The sequence below is a fragment of the Thermobia domestica genome, chromosome 7 (genome assembly GCF_964235325.1).
Source record: "Thermobia domestica chromosome 7, izTheDome1.hap1.1, whole genome shotgun sequence".
NCBI classification, from domain to species: domain Eukaryota; kingdom Metazoa; phylum Arthropoda; class Insecta; order Zygentoma; family Lepismatidae; genus Thermobia; species Thermobia domestica.
In genome coordinates this window covers 63,183,869-63,206,665 of record NC_137460.1, presented here as the reverse complement: position 1 = coordinate 63,206,665, position 22,797 = coordinate 63,183,869, and the positions used below count along the sequence as shown (strand labels likewise).

General features: G+C 35.6%; 1 protein-coding gene across 5 annotated transcripts in view; it reads left to right on the top strand.

The window, feature by feature from the left end:
• Nucleotides 1-22,797, top strand: part of Hr4 (nuclear hormone receptor 4) — a 519,395-nt gene that overhangs the window by 267,910 nt on the left and 228,688 nt on the right. For 2 of the 5 annotated variants that reach the window (XM_081764793.1, XM_081764790.1), the window contains exon 1: nucleotides 20,510-21,202. The exons of the other annotated variants lie outside the window; for them this stretch is intronic. The gene's annotated coding sequence lies outside the window, so the exon portion shown is untranslated. Of the gene's footprint in view, nucleotides 1-20,509; nucleotides 21,203-22,797 lie in introns of those variants that run through there. 5 annotated transcript variants of the gene reach the window in all.

The following is a 22,797-nucleotide window of genomic DNA, read 5'->3' as shown; positions in this document are numbered from 1 at the left end:
TAAGCGCTCTATTTAGAAAAGATAATCAAATGAAATAAAAATAAAATGATAGTTTTAGGTCCTACGTTATGTTCTCTAGGCTAAAGAAGGCAGATGATGGATGGAAGTGAATGAATATTTTAAAAAAATGGCGAATTGAGAATGTGGGAGGAAAGAGCAGAATCCCGAGAAAACCCATACAATGGACCACCACAAACTCACATGTCTTGGGATCGAATAAGAAACCTCTCACACAAGAGGTGAGCGCTCTATTACTGAACCACTATGACCCTATTATTATTATTATTATTATTATTATTATTATTATTATTATTATTATTATTATTATTATTATTATTATTATTATTATTATTATTATTATTATTCAAAATTTTAGACTCAAGTCCTTCTTGCACGAAATGATTCACGTGTGAGGAAGGTTCAGAAACTAAGATTACAAGGCCGATATTTTTGGAGTTTTGTCTGTTATAGGGGAATGAGGCATGTGCGGTAATTTTAATACATGGAGTTGGCAACTGTGCAGATTTTCAGCCATACGCTATCTACGACACTAGCTGTATGTAAACACAAATGACAACTCGTTTTGAAAACTGGTCTCGTGAAGAAGTCCACTAAGTTATTCGATTTCTGTGAGCGAGACATGTAACCGTGGCTGAAATTCACCGGCAGCTGGTAGAGGTTTGTAGAGAGACTGTAATGTCTCGTCGGCATGGCGCAGAATGATGGCGAAATTTCGCATACAACCCAGAAGACCACCACGCTGTTGAAGCAATTTCGCTAAGACCATCATCAACCATCCTCCTTACATCCCGAACCTTGCCCCAAGCGACTTTCACCTGTTCCCATACTTGAAGGAACATCTAGCGGAGGCCGTCTCTTCACTTCAGACAAGGAGGGTGAAACACTTCTGAACACGTAAGGACAGGATGTTTACCCAGACGAAATTTTCAAACTCATCCCACAAAGCGGTAAGTGCCTCAACCAGCCGATGTGGAGACTGTGCCGAAAAATAACCTAATGTATGTATTATGTATTGGCTGTATTGGTTGTATGAAATACTGTATATACATGTTTCACTGCAGGGTTTGTAACCTTACTCTCTGAACACTCTTCGCATATAGGAAGTAAAATTTATGGATTCATACTAATTTTATTTTCTTATTAGTTGCTTTTACTTTTTATCATGTGTTCAAGTATAGCTAAAGTGGACATTATATGGGAGGCAAACCCCAAGCGAATGACTCTTATTCGGCCTTTAGTAAAAACCAATCAAGAGATATTTCAATTTTTTTCCTTTCCCCTTCATTAAATATATCAACAGCACACATGGAGTATGTTTACGGAAAGGCTTTAATGTTAAAAATATGACAGACTCATCTTCTGTATTTGAACCCTACTTCAATGTGAGTTAAGCAATAAATACGTGACTTGGCGCTCCTTCTGTTCCTCAAGTACTTTTAAATTAAGTACGTCGGCCAAGTACGCAGTTAGGAGAGCCAAATAATTTTCAGTTGACATAGCACCTGTCTCTGCCTTGTTAATTGATCTAAACAGCGTTAGTTTGTAATTTCGTACGACAACTAAATCCTGTGTTGAAGCTTCTAAACTGCCATTTCTGAAATACATTCTCAATATAAGTTTGTTTCTATTTGATCTTGTTAGCGTATCATTTTTTGTAAAACGAAACCAGTGTCTTCCGAATCTACGATTTTTGGTACTGTCCTATTACGTGACATCAGAACTAAAATAAATTCTTGTGATTTTTTTTTAAAAATCTTTAGGAGTTGCAGTTCTCGTATAATTCACCCTTTCCAGAAAAAAAGTGCCGAAACTTATGATACCGAACTCTCACATACTCAACTTCATCCTCACAAAGTGGGTTGAGCGAGTGTGATATCAGACTTATAATATGAGTGTGAGGCTGAGTGATTGTGTTGTGTAAACATTATGTTAGAGTGAATGTATTAACTTGAGATAGAGTAAGCATGATATCAGTGGCGTATACTGGTTTGATGGCTTGGGCTACCACTAGCCTTTATAACACCTTTCATTATCATTATTATTATTATTATTATTATTATTATTATTATTATTATTATTATTATTATTATTATTATTATTATTATTATTATTATTATTATTATTATTATTATTATTATTGGAGTTTGGTTTCCACGTTATTATACAGTCTTCAAAATAAGAAAAAAACTCACAACACACTCTCCTTTTATCAAATAGATAAATATGATTTTTTCTTCACTAGCAAGACTTACCTTATTAGTATTACGGAAAAACGATCGTACATTTCTACCTTCATTTGTTCCATGAAGTATCCCTACATTTTGCTTTGGATAGGTGGCAACCCTACTCACCAGAGTAAATGGAAGCTGTCCGAGTAATAAAAAAAACACTGAAATAGGCGATTACCCAACGAAGGAGCCTCAGTCTGTAAGAGCCTTGGCACGAAACGCAAATAATGAAACAGGTATTTATAACAGCTATGTCAACTATCGCAAAATACTATAAAACACAAAATTTTCGTTACGTTGACGCAAACCGCTACGGAACGAGATTCAAGGGCCCGAGACAATTCCCAGAGACCTCCAAACTGCCTTGACATTACACTATAATTTCTCTTTACTCTTCGCTCATGCCCAAGAAACCGATTTCCCTAGAGGCAACTGGTTGAGTTGAATTGATTTTGAGTTTAACGTTCGTTTCAGCAGTGAGGCTATATGAGACGGGACCTACTGATTAACGTGGAATCCGAACCACATGAGCTCCCGACGGGAATCGAACCCGGGTCTCCCACACCAAAGGCGCGTACGCTAACCGCTTATCCACGAGGGAGCTCTAGAGACAATTGGTGTTATCTGGCAGCCCGTCCATACACTGTGGGCGCAGGCGGAGCGAAGAGAAATGCGGTGATACGATTCTTGGTGTAGGAGCTAGAGAGTGGCTTCTGCTGCGTTGTAATTTCGAAGACCTCTTAAGTTAGCGAGACAGACTGCGTGCAAAGAAGTTAGTGGACATTTCTAAATACATACAGTTCTCAGAAACGTATATCACTTAAAAAAAAAAAAAACTATAGTATAAAATTAGGAATATAATTTAGTTTATATAACTTTATTTTGTAATATTCTAGGGCTACAGCCGGTAGTCCCAGTAGCCCACAAAATATGTCACTGGATGATATGAGCTGAAGATCGTTATGGTGAGCATGATGTCAGACTAATGACTATGGCGTTATGACTGTGAGGCTGAGTGAACATGTTGTCCAGTGGATGTTGTGTGCATAGTCTACTTATGCTAAAGAGATACGTTAAACCACAGGCCCTGTCTCTTGTTGCCTTGCGCTGGAGAGACCTTAAACTCCAAGAGTTATCTCATCTAGCCTTGTGTTGAAGAGAGGCGGTTAACTCCAAGATCTGTCTCATCTGGTCTCAAACTAAAGAGACATTAGATCCAAGACCTGTCTTGTCTAATCTTGCGCTGAAGAGAGACGTTAAACTCCAAAACTAGCATTGTGCTGAAGAGAGACGTTAAACTCCAAACCTACCATTGTGGTGAAGAAAGACGTTAAACTCCAAAAAAGCATTGTGCTGAAGAGAGACCTTAAACTCCAAAAGTACGTAGCATTGTGCTGAGGAGAGACATTAAATTCTTAAGACTTATCTCGTCTAGCTTTGCGCTGAAGAAAGATGTTTAACTTCTAAGACCTGTCTTGTCTAGCCTTGTGTTGAGAAGAGACCAGATGAGGCCAGATGAACTCTAAGATCTGTCTCATCTGCCTTGTGCTGGACAGACCTTCAACTCCAATTTTTTTATTGCTGAACCGTACATTGTCTGATCCTGCTCTTAGGTTCAATTACCAGCGGAGATACATAATTTTTCATATTGACCCAACATTGTGAGACAATTGGGGAACCGTTCGAGGCATCGAACTACTAACTAGAAAACTAGAAGTAGTGGCATTCTCCAGTTGAATGATTGTCATCTGATCGGCCATAGCTTTTCGTTCGTTATAAATCTGGCGAGATAGATGAGTTTCGTTGTTATTGTTTAAAAAAAAAAAAAAGTGAGAAAGTTTTCCCTGTGTTCAGTCGTACTGAAATGACTTAATGACACACATGGACACACACACACACACACACACACAAAGAGAGAGAGAGAGAGAGAGAGAGAGAGAGAGAGAGAAAGAAAGACAAATTACTAACAGTTGCAACTATTTGTGTGTGTGTTGCGTTGCGTATTTGGCATGCAAAATTAACCATTTTGTGAGTAGGTCAGTGCTTGGCTCTTGCCGTGGCCATAATGTTACTGCATGGATGTGGTGGTAGTTCGACGGAAAAATCCCGTTGGCTCTATACTGTAGATCACTCAACTCAATGCATACCCATGTATCTGTTTGTATAGTAATGTTGTTCCAATAGCAACACAGTTCCAGAATAGATTACTCAATTCCGTAACATTCAGCGGTCGGGTAAGAGCGGGGAGGAAAGTTAATGGCGTGGCCACAGTCAGCTTAGGTTACCTTGACAACGATCACTCTCTAAATTAAAGAAGAAAGAAAAAAACAAGAAAAGGACAGGAGGAATTTTTGGCATACGTAACACACTCTTTTCCTAGTCTGACGTCATTATTGTGAAAGGGGACTTTGAACTCTACTGGGGAAGTTATATTTGGACTCATCCAACACTATAAAAGAGCTGGATGTTTTCTTTAATCTTCCCTTCGACGCTGGTTCTACGATTTACCTATCCTCTTTCTAGGAACTACCGCTTCATTAACTTTCTCTCTCTCTCTCTCTCTCTTTCTTTCTCTTTTATATACCATACACTGTACGTTTAAAAAAAGAATGTTAGGCGACACCATGTCTACGCATTATTTCAGGCAGAAGCAACGGCTCTAAATGAAACTCCTTGTGACGAAGGGCTGTGCTGTGACTGGTCAATAACGACGACTTTAAGTTGGGTGATATGTATCCAATAATTCAGTACCCATCGTTCTTTCTGTTCTTTAGATCTGAGTTCGCTACTTCTTAATTCAAGTACAATGTACTTCCACATACTTGTGTCTCGTCTTGTAAGGAATACAAGATGACACACATACACATTTTTACGTATATATATATATATATATATATATATATATATATATATATATATATATATATATATATATATATATATTGTATTGCTACACCTGAAAATAATGCCCTAGTTTGTGAACAAACATTCAACTAACGAGCATAAAAGATATGACAAAAGCCCACAATCAAGTCTTTCAACATTAATCCTTTGGAGACGGGCGTTTTATGTAAATATACAGCCGATCATTCTGTTGTTGACAGGTATGGTTTATAAGCTCATTTGCGTTTGATTTGTCAAATAAGTTATTCTATATATCACAATGTAATAAAAATTCAAATAAATGTTTTTCTTTCAATTTCTGAAGAAAGACCAACATGAACTAGCCGCCTGTAAACGGCTGAATAATATTCAACTATCAGATCGTAAATGATTGGCGCCGGAGACTCCCAATTCGATTCTCAGGATGAGATTATATGATTTGAATCTCGCATTAAGGTATAGGTCCACATCACATATAGTCTCCCTGCTGAAAGGGACGGCAAACTCTAATCCAACAATCAAAGATTTAAAAAAAAAAAAAAAAAACGAGTTGTAGATATGTATTCCTCCCTTTTTTTCCACTAGCTGAGAAATTTTCCCCTCTTTTGCTCTAAATCTGTGTTGGGTCAACAGTGTTAATGTGATGTCATATTTAATATATATATAATATATTGCCTCAATTAGGCAAAACGCTTCGAGAAGTGAGAAAGCCTCTGAGATAGAGTTATTCACACTTTTTATGATAAATGTTTTTCTTCTTCTGAAGAATAGCTCTTTCCATACTTCCATCGCATCTCTCTCATAGCAACCACGATTCTTCTGAAAGGTAAAATGAAATTTGATTAGTCTTCACTAATTGTATTGCTTTATCTTTCATACACACTATTTTTATTCGGTGCGAAGAGTCCGGGGTTTGATTCTCGGTGGGGACACTCGGTCGAAAACATCAGCCATCCTGAGTGAGGTTTCAGATCAGCCACACCAGGCAAATGTCACCATGGTACTTACAATAACAGTCCCAAAAAACTTCCTTTTTTCATCGATCCCTGCGTAGTGTGGTCGCTGAGAAATGTCTTGTCTCATGTACCATGAGCTTAGAGGAGTTAGAGCGCCCCTCCCTCACCGGTGGTTACATCTGTCCGTCAACTGCATCCCAGACATTTTTTTCTTGTAAATTAGGTCAAGTAATATAAAAACTATCCTTATCGGCATACAAAAAATAGCTAGCCCCCAAATTTATTTGGTCCTACGTGTTCCCCCCCGCAAGAAATTAAACCTAGGTCGAAAAAACATACTTCTCAATTCACTTAAGATGTTGAATCAAAACAATACCATGTGCTCCTATAACGAATCGAACCCGAATTAGAACTATGCACGGTGGCAAAAAGAACAGTGGCGGTGGTTAGGTATCAAAACTGGGGGTGGCAATGATTTGAAACTATAAAGAACAGAGTTACAATCAAACACCTAAGACTGGAATGTTTCGCCATATAATGACTTGTCAATGCTTACGGTGTAAATTAGCCTGGGTGATTTTATCTAGAACTCTTCCACAGTATCAGTAAGTAATAAAACTAAACAATAAAAATGAATGAATTACTTTCAAATACTTGAACCAATTTTTCAGATGTTAATAATAACGGTAAAAAAAAAAATGCCATTATGTATTAACTCCAAAGATGAGGGACTTTCCGATTACAAGAACAAAATAATTTTATTTTTGTTTTTAGTAGTAGTACTTGCTAGACCACATTTCTCAGGTGCAATGGCATTTAACCTGTTTTTCAAAAGTTGTTGTTCTATCCTGCAGTGAAAAAAAAAAAAAAGCTGCTGTTGCACTGTTCTTCAACCAGTTTGAGGTAGCTTATCTACGCCTTAATTCCCACTCAAATGAATTACAATATATTTCTATCTTTTTTTTCACAAAATAATAATAAACTATAAAGTAAAAAAAGAAGAAAAAGAAACATAATAATATAGAAAGAAACCAATGACTCGTCTCTTTTTATGGAAATCAGACCTCGGCTCGGCAGTCAGCTAAGGAAGGATACGAGCATGTTTACATTTTGGCGTCAACTTCAGAAGCAACAGCAATGACATTCGACCTCTAAACTTTTGCTGTACTTGTTGAGAAGTCGAGGACACGAGCAACTAAACAACGTACATTGTCCTCGATTTTACAGGGTTAGGAAACAAGTGAGGAGAAAAGAAGTATTATTATTATTATTATTATTATTATTATTATTATTATTATTATTATTATTATTATTATTATTATTATTATTATTATTTGCGTTGTTAAAAGCAACGTGTTCCGATAGTTTTGTTGCTCCAAAATTTATGTAGCTACTAGGTTAAACAAAGACTTGCGTTGGTGATTCAGAAGGTAATGTCAACAGCTTTAGCCTAGAAATTTGTCATGCGGGCGTACATCCGTGAGTAGAAGTCGATTGGTTTGTGCTATCGTTCCTTTCCAGCACCGAGGCTAAATGAGACAAGAGCTACTGATTAAAACAGCATCCGAATGATTGTACTTTAACGTTCCTTTCCAGCTCCAAGGCTAAATGATACAAGAGCTACTGATTAAAACGGGATCCGAATGATTTGTACTGTAACACTCATTTACCGAGGCTAAGTGAGACAAGAGCTACTGATTAAAACAGTATCCGAATGATTCCTACTGTAATGTTTCTTTCCAGCTCTGAGGCTAAATGATACAAGAGCTACTTATTTAAACAGGAACTGAATCCGAATGATTTTACTGTAACCTTCCTTTCCATCACATAGGCTAAGTGGGATAATAGCTACTGATTAAAACGGCATCCGAATGATTTACTGTAACGTTCCTTTCCAGCACCGAGGCTAAATGAGACAAGAGCTACTGATTAAAACAGAATCTGAATGATTTGTACTAACGTTGCTTTCCAGTACCGAGGCTAAAGGAGACAAGAGCTACTAATTAAAACAGCATCCGAATGATTTGTACTGTGTTGTTGCTTTCCAGCACTGAAGCTAAATGAGGCAAGAGCTACAGATTAAAACGGGATCTAAACTATATTACTCAAGTTTCGATTAGTAATAGTAAAAAAGAATTGGGATCTGGTCGGTTTTTCGGATCCTAAATCTGAATCTGAGATTCCAGTCTTGATTCTGGATCTAGATCCGGATCCGAAATCTGAATCTCGAATCATGTTTCGTATTCATAGTTTGAGTTTTGGATTCATATTTGAAAATGAGATCCGAATTTTATGATTTAAGTATAGATACCCTACGAAATTTCAGATCCAGATGGCCGGTACCCAAATTTATGCTTTCTAAGATTTTAATTATTTATTTTTTTAAAAGGAGATAGTACGTGATTTATTGAGCTATAAAGAAATTACTTATTTTCTCTTTTGGTAAAATATGCTTTCCAAGTTGTGAATAGACTGTGGGAGTTTAAAAAAATCTCTAATACGGTTAAGGTAATTTTGTTTATATTTCATAAATAAATATTTCAACAATAAATATTGCGCCCATTTCTTAAATTTGCCATATGAACGAGAAGTTTAATTCAGTGTCCCGTACTTTTTTATTTTATTTTATTTATTTATTTATTTGCGAAGTTTCAGAACCAAAAGATTATTCACATTAAGAGGCATCATCCCGGCGAAATTTAAATAGCGCTAATTTTACAGTAATTATGTGATATCTTCCAATAGATAAAAGATAATCGAAATGTGGAACAAGAGCGCCCTAGACAATATTATTTTGCGTGAGGTAACGTTATCACAAGTCAACTAGTGGCTTTCCGTTTTCAGCCGTTTAGAAACGCGGAAATAAATGCCGATTTTCAAAATGGCTCGAAATCGAAAGCAGATAAGTGAGTCGTGATAACGGTATCTCATGTAAAATGGTATTGTCTAGGGCGCTCTTGTTCCACATGTCGATTATATTTTATCTATTGGAAGATATCACATAATTACTGTAAAAATAGTGGTATTTTAATTTCGCCGGGACGAAGCCTCTTAAGAATAAGAGAAAGGAAAATTGGAAGAAAGTTGACCAGGTCCTTAAAGCTACCATCTCGGCATTTTCTCTGTAAGATTGAAGAAAAAGCGAGGAAATTTCTGGGATTTTGAATCCAAGATTTCCGGATTTCACATCAGAACCTTACTCGTTTTCCTATGCTCACTTGATAAATACTAAGGGGTTCTTTCTCTATTTTGAATTATCTGTACAGAGGCGAGGTTTTAAAACTTGGTGAGTGTATGTATCTTTTCACGTATCACCCGTCTTTGTACGTTGTACACTTGTAAATAAACAGTGCTTTGAACATTTAGGGTAAACCTGTATTGTAGAACTTGATGTACCGATTAATGTATATTCGATTATGATGTGTGGTAATGATGTTCGCAAAATCTCATCAAGATGAGTCAATTTCATATGTTTTCAGGGCAAGTGCCATTTATATATATATGTATATATATATAATATGTTTATCTTTCCACAATGTCTTGTTTAAGGGGAATTAAACCTCGAATACTCTCCTAGCGTACGCCACTGGTAGGTGCTATTTTTCATGGCAATAATAACCACGATAATTAAGCTTTTCCCGTAATTATGTATTTCATTCTATAGAATTCCTGATTTGTCTGTGCTACCCTAATTCTATTTTTTTTTTTCACTTTAATTTTTGTAATTACCATCATACCTCCTGTTGTTCTTCATGCGCTTGAGAATTCTTTTATCTTCTCGTTTTACGACTACTTTATGTCTATCCATGAATGTTCAAATGCTCACAAAATCTGTATATCCAGTGGTATTAGCACGTTCTGAAAGTACAGTACAGTATAACTGAAATTAAAAAAAAAAAAAGGAAAAGAAAAGAGAATAGCTTTGTTTTTTAAATCTATAATATTTAAAACGATATATATATATATATATTGAGAAAACTATACAATATTGATTTGTCACAGAATATTCAACTGGAACGTCTTTTAGAGAATGAAAGTGGTAAATCTCTTTCTCTTTTTCTGACTCAAAATTCAGCTTCCTTCCTCCATTTTTGAAACTAAGAAACCATAGATAATACAAACAAAGTGTCTGTTGTCTATAGAGAGGTTTCAAGGGGCATCAACCCTGTCACTCGCAAAGTGTGCGAGAAAAAAGAAAGAAAGAAAGAAAGAGACAGTAAGTTTGTGAATGGAGGAAGAGAGCGGTTTTCACAATTAGCGACTAACTCTCTAAACAGCAGCAAGGCCTATGACTAATTAACTAACTGACACACAAAATATTTTTTTTAAAAGTACTACCACTACCTCGATAAGTAGAGAAAACAAGTCGAAAAATGTAGTTTTTTTTTTTTTTTAAGTTTATTTTGCTGAGAATTCACGAATTAAAAATATTTATTACAAATCTGTACTCTTGGCTCTAGCACTAGAATTCACGAAGGAATTATGACCCAATCTGAGAGTGCACTTGGGATAATAGTTGCCAGTCGTTGCATAAACTCTGAACTTAGATTTGGCATGGGAGACCCGGGTTCGATTCTCGGTGGGAACTTATGTGGTTTGGATTTCATGTTAATCAGTAGGTCCATGTTAATCAGTAAGTCCACGTCTCATATAGCCTTGCTGCTGAAAGGGACGATAAACTCAATATAAACTCAATTTAACTTAGGTCCTGGTGCAATAGGCCTTGCAGTCCAAGATCTATCAGTCCTCTGTAGTACTTATGCCTTTCGGGTAATGTGTGGTCAGCTTATCACCTGGCTAATGCTAGCTTTTTAGACTGAAGTTCTCTACTTCTTTCTTTCAAGTATCTCCCTAATTGTTTTTACAACGCTAGATGGACACCGCAATGTCTACAACATCTGGTAAGTATTAACAGTCATCTATATTCTTCTGATCAGACCAGCACTGTTTGACTTCGCTGATCTCAAGGAGAAGCAGTATTCCAGTCAGGCTAGAGCATTATTGCATTAACTCCCGACGGTATTAGTCTATTTTCTACCTGTGTGTCCTGAAGTTTGTTTATCGGCTCACGTCAAGTAGCTTGTCGATAACATTACGACGCTGGAAAATTGTGTGCTATTAGTGGGAACCAAAGGCGGGACCGCTTGTACCAAAAGTACATGCACTAACCTTTCAGTTACCCGAGTATTCGTTACCACAAGTACGATTTTCATTATTACATTATGTGATATGGTTCTTTATTATGATATTATCATATCGCTTTCATTACTATGTTATATGGTATTCACTCAAATTAAAAAAAAAAAAAATAAAACTTAAATTGTGTGTCAAATGTGTATGCCTTTTAGGCTGAAAGATAAAGATAATTAATGAAATTAAGTCATTATGAAAAAAATTTGGTGAAATGAGAATGTTCCCTAAGAAAACAATTATAATTTTGTCTAGCACAAATTCCCATGACCTGGGACCGAGCCAGGAACTCTTCGCATCCAAGATAAGATTCCGAATTCCTACGTATCTCGCTCTAAGAATCGTATCTTTGGGGAAAAAGTACGTAACTCTATATATGTATGTGTGTCTATATATCTATGTATGTTGCCTATATATCTAGGCAACATTTATTTCCTTTCTTGTTTTATGTTCTTTTACTGATATTTTTGTCCCGTTTTTCCATTTTCTTTATTCGGTACTTTCAACCAGGCCCGTATTTAGGTAAGTGTTATTCTGTGCTTGAGCATAGGGCAGCAGAATTTAGGGGGCGGCCAAATTTTGGAATATATTTTTTAAAGATTCAGAATAAAGTAATATTTAAAACTAGCAACCCGCGTAGTCCCGCGCAAGCGCGAGAAAATATGCTAATTTGCTCTAATTACAGTAGTTACTAATTAGGTAGCCTATCTGATTATTTTTAAAAAATCATCCTCTCCCACCCCTCACAACATGGTGAGGATGAACTTGAACATCATGGAAACTGATACCGTTAAACTCAGCGACCTCGAAAACTATGAATTCAACACTAGTATCTGTCGTTTTCGATTACTTTTAACATCTTGCTTTCTCAATGGGGAGTGAATTAGATTAAAACTGTCACTATTGATCTCAGCAACCGCAAAAACTATGAATTCAACTCTAATATTGGTCGTTTTTGATTATTTTTAAAATGCTCCCATGTTATTCTTTAGCTTGTATGTTTGCAAAATCATGGCTTGTTTCCTTGTTTGAAACACAAGTTTGTGCGAGGGATGGGGGGGGGAAGAAATTATTTAGAGCACAGGGGCGCACGATATATAAATACGGACCTGTTTTCAACTAGAAGAGTAGTGGGCATAGCGTAATTACATTGTTGATTCGTACTCTTTAATCCATCGTCGAAAATTATTTTGCATAAACTTTTTTTTTTTTTTTTTTTTTTTAGTAACTTGCCGGAGCGAGAAGTAACAGATTTACACAAGACTATAAAAATACACACTATCTCTCTTGTGTTTTGGACGACTCAAATGTTTTATTTCTTATACGAATTGCTATAATCATTGTTTATATATATATGCTTGTCGATTCATCACTTCTTTTCCACTCTAATAATTCCATTTATCTCTTAATGCATGGAATGAGAGGAATCCTTTTCATCCCACGCTAAAGTCGTGTTGCCGCATGTCATCATTTATACATATCACGTGTATAATATATATATATATATATATATATATATATATATATATATATATATATAATACATTATAGAAGAAAGTGAAAATGAACAAGTACATAAAATGCTGCGTTTCGTATTAAGCAAGATTGACACTTTTCCCTGTAGTTTCTTTGTATTATTATTATTATATAGTCTTTCACTATTAACACAATTAGAATACAAATATGTGTATATATATATATATATATATATATATATATATATATATATATATATATATATATATATATATATATATATATATATATATATATATATATAATTCTTTATTACGCGTACTTTGGTATTACAGTTGTGAAAGCAAGTCATTGCTATATTCTATCTTAAAACATTCTATCAATAAAAGTGGCCACTTTTCTAGCTTGGTCACTCGGTTTAAGTTTGGTCACAAGAAGTGAATTTAAAAAAAAAGTTGCTAACGTACAGAAAATAACGATTTTTTCAATCAAAAACTATTATATAAGTTATGATATGGTAATTCCAGAAGTAAGGTCTCCTGTTTCGTAGAAATACAGAGAAACGTTTATTGTTTTCGATAATGTTTACAGCATTTAAAAATCCTCTACATTTGTCTATTTTTCTATATAACTACAGTACGAAGACTTCCTGGCTCAATCTCAGACCAAGTGACTTCGTGGTGGACAACATCGGATTCTTGAGTTTTCCCGTTTCCTTCCACATTCTCATTTCTATCAGTTTTATGGAGTCTTGCTTGCCTTATCTGTCCGTGTGTCCGTCTGTCCGGGACACAAAAATCTCTATCACTACTATTCATGAATCACTATCAATTTTGGCCAGGACGTACAAGCTTAACAATTGGGATTCAAATTCGTTGATGACAGTGATCAATTCACCGGAAGTGGTAGAAATCAACCATTTCCGGTTTTTACGGTGATCATTATACAGTAAAAACGGTAATAGATAGCGAGAACTGATTTCTTGCCATTTGGTATAGCGTCTCAAGGATACATTTAATCTCTATCCTTAAGTCTGTACTAAATTGGAAATGATAGCAACTCACTACAACTTCCGGTTTCAATATTGTTCTACATGAAACAAAAACGATAAATGATAGAATCTGCTTTTGGGGAATCGATTTAGCATTCAAAGAATAAGCACCATTTTGTCTCTTAATCCTTTATTGAAGCTGGAAATGTCATAAATCAACCATTTCCGGTTTTAATATTTATCTCCATGGAATAAAGATTTTTAATAGATAATGAGAAGCGGTTTTCTGCGGTTACTAAAGCTTATCAAGAATATATTCAATTTCCACTGTAATCTTTCTACTAAGACTGGAAGTGGCATGAATCTATTACCGCTTTCGGTTTCAATATTGATTCAGAAAATATCATGCCATAGAAACCAAACTCCTTCACGAGGCGTACACGTGACACTGTCACTTGTCCCATATAATAATAATGCACTTCCATTAATCATCCGTTTCCTTTAGCCTAAAGGACATAATCATGGGACGTAGAACTAAAAACTTTTTTTCTTTTTTTTTTACCAATCACAAATTCTAGCCACCTTTACTTCAGTTTTCCTCCGCAGACAGCCATATTTTAAGAAGCGAAATACCTTCTTCATTACGTAGGCTCTTTTTTCACTATCTCTTCTAGATAGATATTAAATAACGTTGGCGAGAGAACATCTCTGTCGAACTCCTCTTCCAATTGATTCTTCTCTGTCATTTCCTCAATGGGAACCGTGGTGGCTCAGTGGTTGAGCGTTCACCTCTGGAGCTTGGGGTCCAGGGCTCGATCCCAACCCCCGCCAAGTAAACTTTGTGGTGGACAAACACCGTTTGCGTGGGTTTTCTCGGGGTTCTCCCGTTTCCTCCCACTTTCTTCATTCCACCATTTCATTCATTACTCATCATCACCGTCTCCTTTAGCCTAACCGGCATAATCGTGGGACGTAAAACTCAAAGCTTCTGTCATTTCCTCTCCTCTTCTAACACTTACTTGTTGGTTCATATATAAGTTTCTTGTGAGTCTTCGATCTTTGCATACCAACCCAATCTTCTTTAGAACTTCCAACAACAATACCCAATTCACGAGGTCAAAAAGCTTTTTTCTAGATATGGGACAATGTGACAGGACGAGAACAGTATGACAGAATAAATCCTACCTACATCGGTAATTGAATGGAATTTAACTACGTTTCTACTTACAAACATTAATTTAAGTATCACTTGGTCTGGGTGTTAGTGGAAGATTTAAAGAGCTCGAGTGTATTTAGACTTCAGTCAATGTGTATTTCGTCAACATGAATCTAGCAATAGTGTTTTAAGTGTTCTCAAGTAGCCTTATCTGTTACCCGTCAAAGAAGGAATAATTCATCTTTTGTTTAATTATTACATAACCTTCGAGATACAGTCATTGGCCAACTCAGTCGGGGATCATCAAAAACAAACTCGGGCAATAAAGATTGCAAGCTATATTTCCTTTTAACGTAGGCAACCAATAATGCACCGCTGCTGTACAGGATGCATAGATGCTAGGAACTGTTGGTTTAAACACCGTTACTCGTGTAACAGTTTGACTCCATTAACGAATTCAGTCGAGATAAAAACATTTTCAGGCCCAAATCTAAAATTGAAAGAAAAATCCTCATTAGCCCCAGGACCTAAAAAAATTCGCTTTCGTTCAAAGGTTATCGTGTAGAGTAACGAATGCATGTACTACTACGGTAGAACAATCCTATAGTGCGTGATACTAATAAACGACGTTGGGAGGGAAAGGGGAAGAAAGTCGACCAGAGTATATTTGAAGGCATTGTCTCGGCATTCGCCTTGCGAAACTGGGGAAAACCCCTCTAAAAACATAATTCAGAATAACATGTTAGATCCAAACAAGGGACTGCAAAGTAAGTCTAGGTCTGTGTGATATCCGGATTTTTTGAGTGTCGAAAATCGATTTTGACAAAATATCGAAACTGGTCATGTATCGAAACATCGAAAAATATTGAAATGTAAAAAAATATCGAATATCAAAATGTTTTAAATTCGATATATTAATTATTAAAATTGTTGATATCAATATTTCGATATTTGAGAATATCGATCAATCGAAATATCGGACAACCCTAAGCAATCCCACACCACAAAAGTTACTATAAGCCATACTTTGTAATAAGGTTTTGGTATTACTTGATACTGTATTGTAAAAACAAATTGCCAGTTTAGAAAAAGAGTGCAAATTTCTGTCCCATGGGTATTAGTTACTTGAGGATCAGTTAAAAAATAAAATAAAACTACATTGTTATAGTAAAACCACATCTGTAGGATTTTCTATTTGAAGAGAAAACCTTAGAAAGAAAAGTTGAGTGGATAACTGTAATATTTTAGCTTAAGTAGTTACACGGATCTAAATAGTAGAGCATGTTTTAGAATCACAGTCAAAGTTACATAAAAAAAAGAAAAGAAAAAAGTAAGTATGTGTAAGAGCATACGTATGACGTATGCTCCAGAAATAATGAAGAGTGTTTTTTTTTCTTCTTTCTGTTCTTCTTTTGTTTATTGCTTAAAGGCGAAACTCTCTTGCCATATTCTGATTTCACTGCTGAGCGTTCATCCCACTCCACCCGATGCCACGTTCAAAGAGAAGAAAGTGATAGTGACCTAATCTGAAGATAAGCCACACCTTTGTTACAAGATTTGTCTTTACAATAGCAACGGTATCGTATTATTAGAGACGGCAATAATGGTTCCACATTTCCTTTTTTCAAAAGAGACATTATGTATGATAATATTCGAACAGTGGCGTACACTGTCAAGAAGGGGTATCAAGCACTCAATTTCATTTACTTGTAGAACAAGCATGATTTTTGTATATACAGTAGACTTCTGACTATGGCCTAATGCGGTGGAAGGGCAGGCCAAATAACAAAAAAGCCGGATAAGCCGGAGTTTTATAATTGTCACTTCATACCATTAAAAATACACTATTTATACAAAAACACGCTTTGTTTACATCATATGACCTCTTATTCCAATACATTTATAAATGTTTGTTATGTATTGTACTGTTTTTTTAAAAATATATATATTAATAAAAGTAAGTCCAAAAATAAAAAAAAAACGTTTTGTATACATTTTAAGATAATGTCTAACGTAATTACAGAAAATATAAAATGATGTTCACAATTTAAACAAGAATTTTAGGAATAATCAAAAAAATGCATCAAAAGATTGCGACCTTGACCAATAATTAGTTTATGGATCAGGGGCCGCAAAATTTTTGAGTGGCCTCTAAATCGAATAATGACATCATAGAAAAGGACACGAACCTGTCAACGGGAATTCCTAATCAAACCTAGTCCATTCGATAAACATGCACAAAAAATTAGGTCCCATGGACAACGGAATAAGTCCCTGGGGCCCATTAACCCTGTTAGTATAAAGAAAATCGTAAGACTCACAGTGAAATAGCTATCGCATCAACACTGTTCATTGGAAAATCACGTTTTACTGTATAGTTCATGCTCTTCAGCATGAAATAAGCTTTCAAAAGTGCTATGAATTGGGGCCTCTAACGTACTTGAACAGGGAAACTGGGAGAATGTCGGGAAAATTCTCTCCAGAAATTCCTCCCATCAACTTTGGACCCCTCTGGAGTGGCTTCGGGTAGAAGCCCCGGGGGCCGTTCAAAAATTTTGTTGACCCTGACTCAAAAACTAATTATTGGCCAGGATCGCAATTTTTTTGATTTTTTTTTTTTTTTTGATAATTCCTAAAATTTTTGTTCTGTTCATTGCTTGCACGAATTTGAAAAGGTAGAGCTAAGTCAAAACTCACATTTTCTATCGTTTGAAGAAGTACTTGATAGATGACTGCTTCTGCTTGGTAAAGTCGCTTTTTTTTTTTATGAAGGCGTTAAAAGTCGAGTAGATTGTTAAAAAAAAGTATTCTTTCTTTTTTTAAGTAGGCGAAAGTCTTCTGTATATATCTTAATATAGTAAATGCCTTTTTTCATAATACTTTGCTCAGTAGGGGGCGTTAAACCCCGCATCCTGCTCAGGGGCGGCTGTAGGATTTTAATTTTGGGTAGGCCCGCTCCCTCGCCTATGGATACATATACACATTTGATTGATTATTGACAGTAGTAAATTACTTTCATTTACTACTACTAACAAAGTGATTTTATTTGTTAAATAATTATCTACCATTAATATAATTAGTGGAAAATACATTTACTCTTGATTGTATCTTTTAGCGTTTATATATTTTTCAAAATTTCTGGGTAGGCCCGTGCCTACCCGGCCTACCCGGCCTACCCGCTAAAGCCACCACTGATCCTGTCTTGCGTACGCTACTGAATTCAAATACTCATACTGTACAACAATAAATCTTTCCTGCTGGTCTAGTGGTTAGCGCGCGCGCGCCTTTGGTGCACACAATCCCGGGTAGAAAACATGGAACACATTGAGGTGATTCTATTTTAAATTATTGGTCCACGTCTCATACAGCCTCAATGCTGGAAAGGAGTGCTATACTTCAACAAACAAACAATAAGAGCTAAAATGATATAGCGATAAAAAAAAGTTTTGGAATTTCATTTTTTTTTAAATAATTTTCACGGACTATCCTAATTAATGATGTAATACTTGGCTGATCTATTTGCTGATATATTGATTGATTTATTGACTGACCTATTAACTGATTTATTGACTGATCAATTAACTGATTTATTAACTGATCTGTTGAGTGGTATATTGACTGATATATTGATTGACCTTATTAACTGATTTATTGACTGGTCTATTGACTGATCAGTTAACTGATTTATTAACTGATCTATTGAGTAGTATATTGGCTGATCTATTGGCTGATCTATTAACTGGTATATTGGTTGATTTATTAACTCATCTATTAAGTGATACATTGAATGATCTATTATCTGATATATTTAGTCATCTACTGACTGACCTATTAACTGATTTATTGACTGATCAATTAACTGATTTATTAACTGATCTATTGAGTGATATATTGAATAATCTATTAATTGATATATTGAGTGATCTATTGACTAACCTATTAACTGATTTATTGACTGATCTACTAATCACTCAATAAGAAAAAATTGTAATATATTCCGTTAATCACTGAAGCGCTTTCTGATATCGGCCATTTTCGATCATTTTTATATATCTTCTTCAAGTTGCGGGGCTTAATTTGGATTTAAACGGCATCTGAAGTGTCACTGTTCATCCCAACGATCCCGAAAATTATGGATTCGGCACTAATATCTTTCATTTTCGATCATACATATATATATACCTCCCCTCCTCGTAAGTTGCACCGTCAAAGTGAAATGATAAAAACTATCCCAAGCTCGAACTTTATCTATGTTGAAAAGTTGATCGAGATCGGTCGTGTGATTTAAGAGTTAGTAAGTCACTTTCATTTTTATTTATATAGATAGATAAATAGATTTCTGTGTAATTTTATAAAGTTATTATTATTATTTAAAGTTTTGACACCAGCCGTGCGTAACATCTCGGAAAACATACTGAAATGTACTGTATGTATGTACACTGTGAGGAATATAACTTTCGTAAAGAAAATCTATGGTGGTAATACATCTCCATAGTAATAAAGTTCTTAATTAACACCGAAGTACTGCCCATATAAAAATCCCGTAGAATAGTGGAAAGGAGATTTGCTGCACAAGTCAAAAGCTTGGTCATACGAACAACGTCGAGCCTCGTGCGATTGACACATCAGCACGTGGTAGAAGAACTGGCAATTCTAAAGTATTTTATCTTGCAGTATACGTTAAAAAAATAAAATAAAATACATTAATTAATAAAGTGAAGTTGTTCAAGCTATCAAACCAAATGATGTACACAATCCAGAAAGATGCAGCTAGGAGTCAGTTACCTTTAGATTCATCTCGAGGAGCTCTGCGCCAAGTTATGGGCTCTTCAGGAAAAGTAACAAATTTACTATTCTAATTCAGTTTCAGGATTCAAGATGTTTGGAGATAATGAACCACTATTTTTGTTCCCACAATATACTTTTGCCCCAGACCCCACGAATCAATAGCGAGAAGGCACTGTTTCAGCGCATATATCATAGTAAATGTTGATATACGATACAAGGTCTAATTTTAACTACCATAAGGAATAATACCGTAATTTTTACTATCATCGTGCACAGTAACATTAACTGTAAGTTCAATGTAATAGATTAACGGAAATACATATATCACTACACTTCAACCATGCGAGGTATGAAAATAAAATTAATAACATAATGTTACAGTACAATGTATTGTGTACATTGTGATATATGTATTTGAGGTAAAGGGTTATTTTAAATATCCCAAATTTTACTTTCGAAGTCATCAGAGGAGAAAGGCGTCAATGACTGACCATAAAACCCAGTGTTGTTCACTAACTTTTTTTTTAATGTAAAATTTTCACTGTCACTTCCTAGTTGGCTATATGCATGGTAAGCAAGGGGAAAGGAAGGGAGAGTGATTTTTTTTAAAGCATTACCATCACTTTCTCCATCAAAAGTGAGAGGATAATCCAAGCTGGAGGGGAAAGGGGAGGGGTTGGTTGGACACTATACACAGTGGAACATCCTAACCCCGCGGGCAATGACGTTTATGCTCGTGTTGAGTTTTGCCATCCAATAAGGATAGAATCGAAAGCGGTAGAACTGATTTGAAAGTAGGACTATGAGCTACGACCGTTGTGAGTCTGCTAGTCTTTGGCCTACTTTACCGCCGAACGGTACAGTTTGTGGTCTCTTGGTGTGCTTTCAGCCAGACGGCCGCTCGTTTGTACGCTCGCTCCTGCGCTGGGTGCTTTGGCAAGCTTGAGGTTTCGTTTGCCTTGCGCTTGCTTTTTATTTTATTTTTTTTCTAATGGTGAATGTCTTGGAAAACAAAAACAACAACAATAATAATATTACTCCGTCACGTGAGCAACATTTAGGATTTCGAAGATTTGAACTAGTGGAACAAAACAGGATCTAAAAAAGTGTTTTTAAAAAAAATATTTTTGGAATAATTGTCATTCTGTTTTTTTTAATACATTGTTTACGTGTTTTTTGTGTGCGTGTTGATGTGATATTAGGTTCTGTTACATCATAAATAGTTCTTATAGTTTCTTGTTTTGGGATCACAATTAGCAGTTAAGAATCAAATATATTACTTCGAGGGAAAAAAAAGATACATTTTTGATATGGAGAAAGCTATATTGTTGATGTGATTTTGTGATGGATTTGCTGAAGGATTTACTGTTAATTGTTGGACAAGTGTTGGTGTTTTTCGGACCAGTGTAAAAAAGAGAAAAAGAAGAAAGAAAAAAATTTTCCCCGATGTTTCGGTGGTATTATGTGTAAAGAAGATTTTTCAAGTGATGATGAACGTGCAGGGCTCTATAAGGTAAGAGAAATAATCTATTACAAAGTGGTTGGTGTTAGTTATTCTATTTGTAGTGGGTTTAAAACAAAGGCAGCAAGCCACATTGTGGATCAGAAGTTTTCTCTGTGCGTTTCGGAATCCTCATCACTTCTGGAAGAGCTGGTGCTACGTTATTTAAATCTTGGACCGGTATCAAAGCACATGGAAGGCTATGAAAGAAACGATAGCGCGCACGTTCAACTGGATTGTGCGTGGTCAATGGTCAGTGCATCGATTCTCAGCATGATTATTTCTATCGTTCTAGACCTGAGTTTACTGCATTTTAATGGAGATACCCTCCCCCAGTGTTTCACAATCTTACCTAAACACAGATAAAATATTGTGCCGTTGCTGAAAATCGAACCCAGAACTACATACTCCAAAGATATGATAGAAAACCATTCAACTGGTCTAAAATAAAGTAAATATAATATATTCGTGAATAAGAAGTGTTTGGCTTCGTACGCTACACTAGTTACATTATTACTTTGAAAATTTTATGCTGTATTCCAACTTTGATATATAAAAATCGTGATTTCCTTTTGAGCTCTTTACCCTACCCGCTGGTCTAGTGGCTAGCGCGCGCACCTTGGTGCATCGGGACCTGAGCTCAATTCCCTGTGGGAGTGCCTTAAATTTGAACACATTACAATAGTTTGAATTCCACCTTAAACTTTAGATCCATATGTCTTGTAGCCTCATTTTTGAAAAAAGGATGCTAAATTCCAACATCTTTTCCTTATTGGTTTTGCTAGATCATAATTTTAAAATTGAACTACACACACAATGAAAATAACATAATAATAGCCTACTAGACTGTAGTGATATATCGACCAGATAGAATAGTTTTTTCTTTCCTTCTTTACTGGTAAAACCCGCTCACTTTACACAGTTAATATTACATATTATAACTGAAAAACGTTTCGTTTATTATTCTTTTACGTGTGTTTTCCATTACAAATTTTCCGTCGTTGGCTTATAGAAAGTTCAGAACATTATTTTTCTCTGTGTGTTGCTACCATCTTGCTTCGCTTCCGGCAAGGTCGAATTTGGCAAGTGCTTTTCAGGGCTGTTTTGACGATTCACAAACACATTGAAACACCTTTTGGTACTATTGACCAAGCCAAGGAAATGCAAGAAATTATCCGTCAGCACACACACACACACAATACTTGCCCCGGATGTAAATAGCATTTTTATTTGCTAAATGATCCTTGAAGATATATATATATTTACGGGAGTTTTTGAGGTCCTTTCAGATTATATTACCCCGTCGTTAAGATGCACTTTCACTGCACGACTTCGATCCTAGTTGCTGAAATAAATGGTGAAATGTTTTACCTTTTCTTTCTTTCTTTCTTTCTTAAACATATATGTCTAAGGATGAAGGCTATTTAGTTTATTGGATGCAATGAGAAGTTGCAAGTAAAATAAGGAATATCAATACTGTTGATAGGATACACATCCATCTTAGGGCGTTGTGAAGGTGACTTATGTTATATCTAGAAGGCCATTCTTTCTCGTACTTCGCACATATGCATTTCAACTGCAAGATTGTGGCGTATATTGGATTTCGT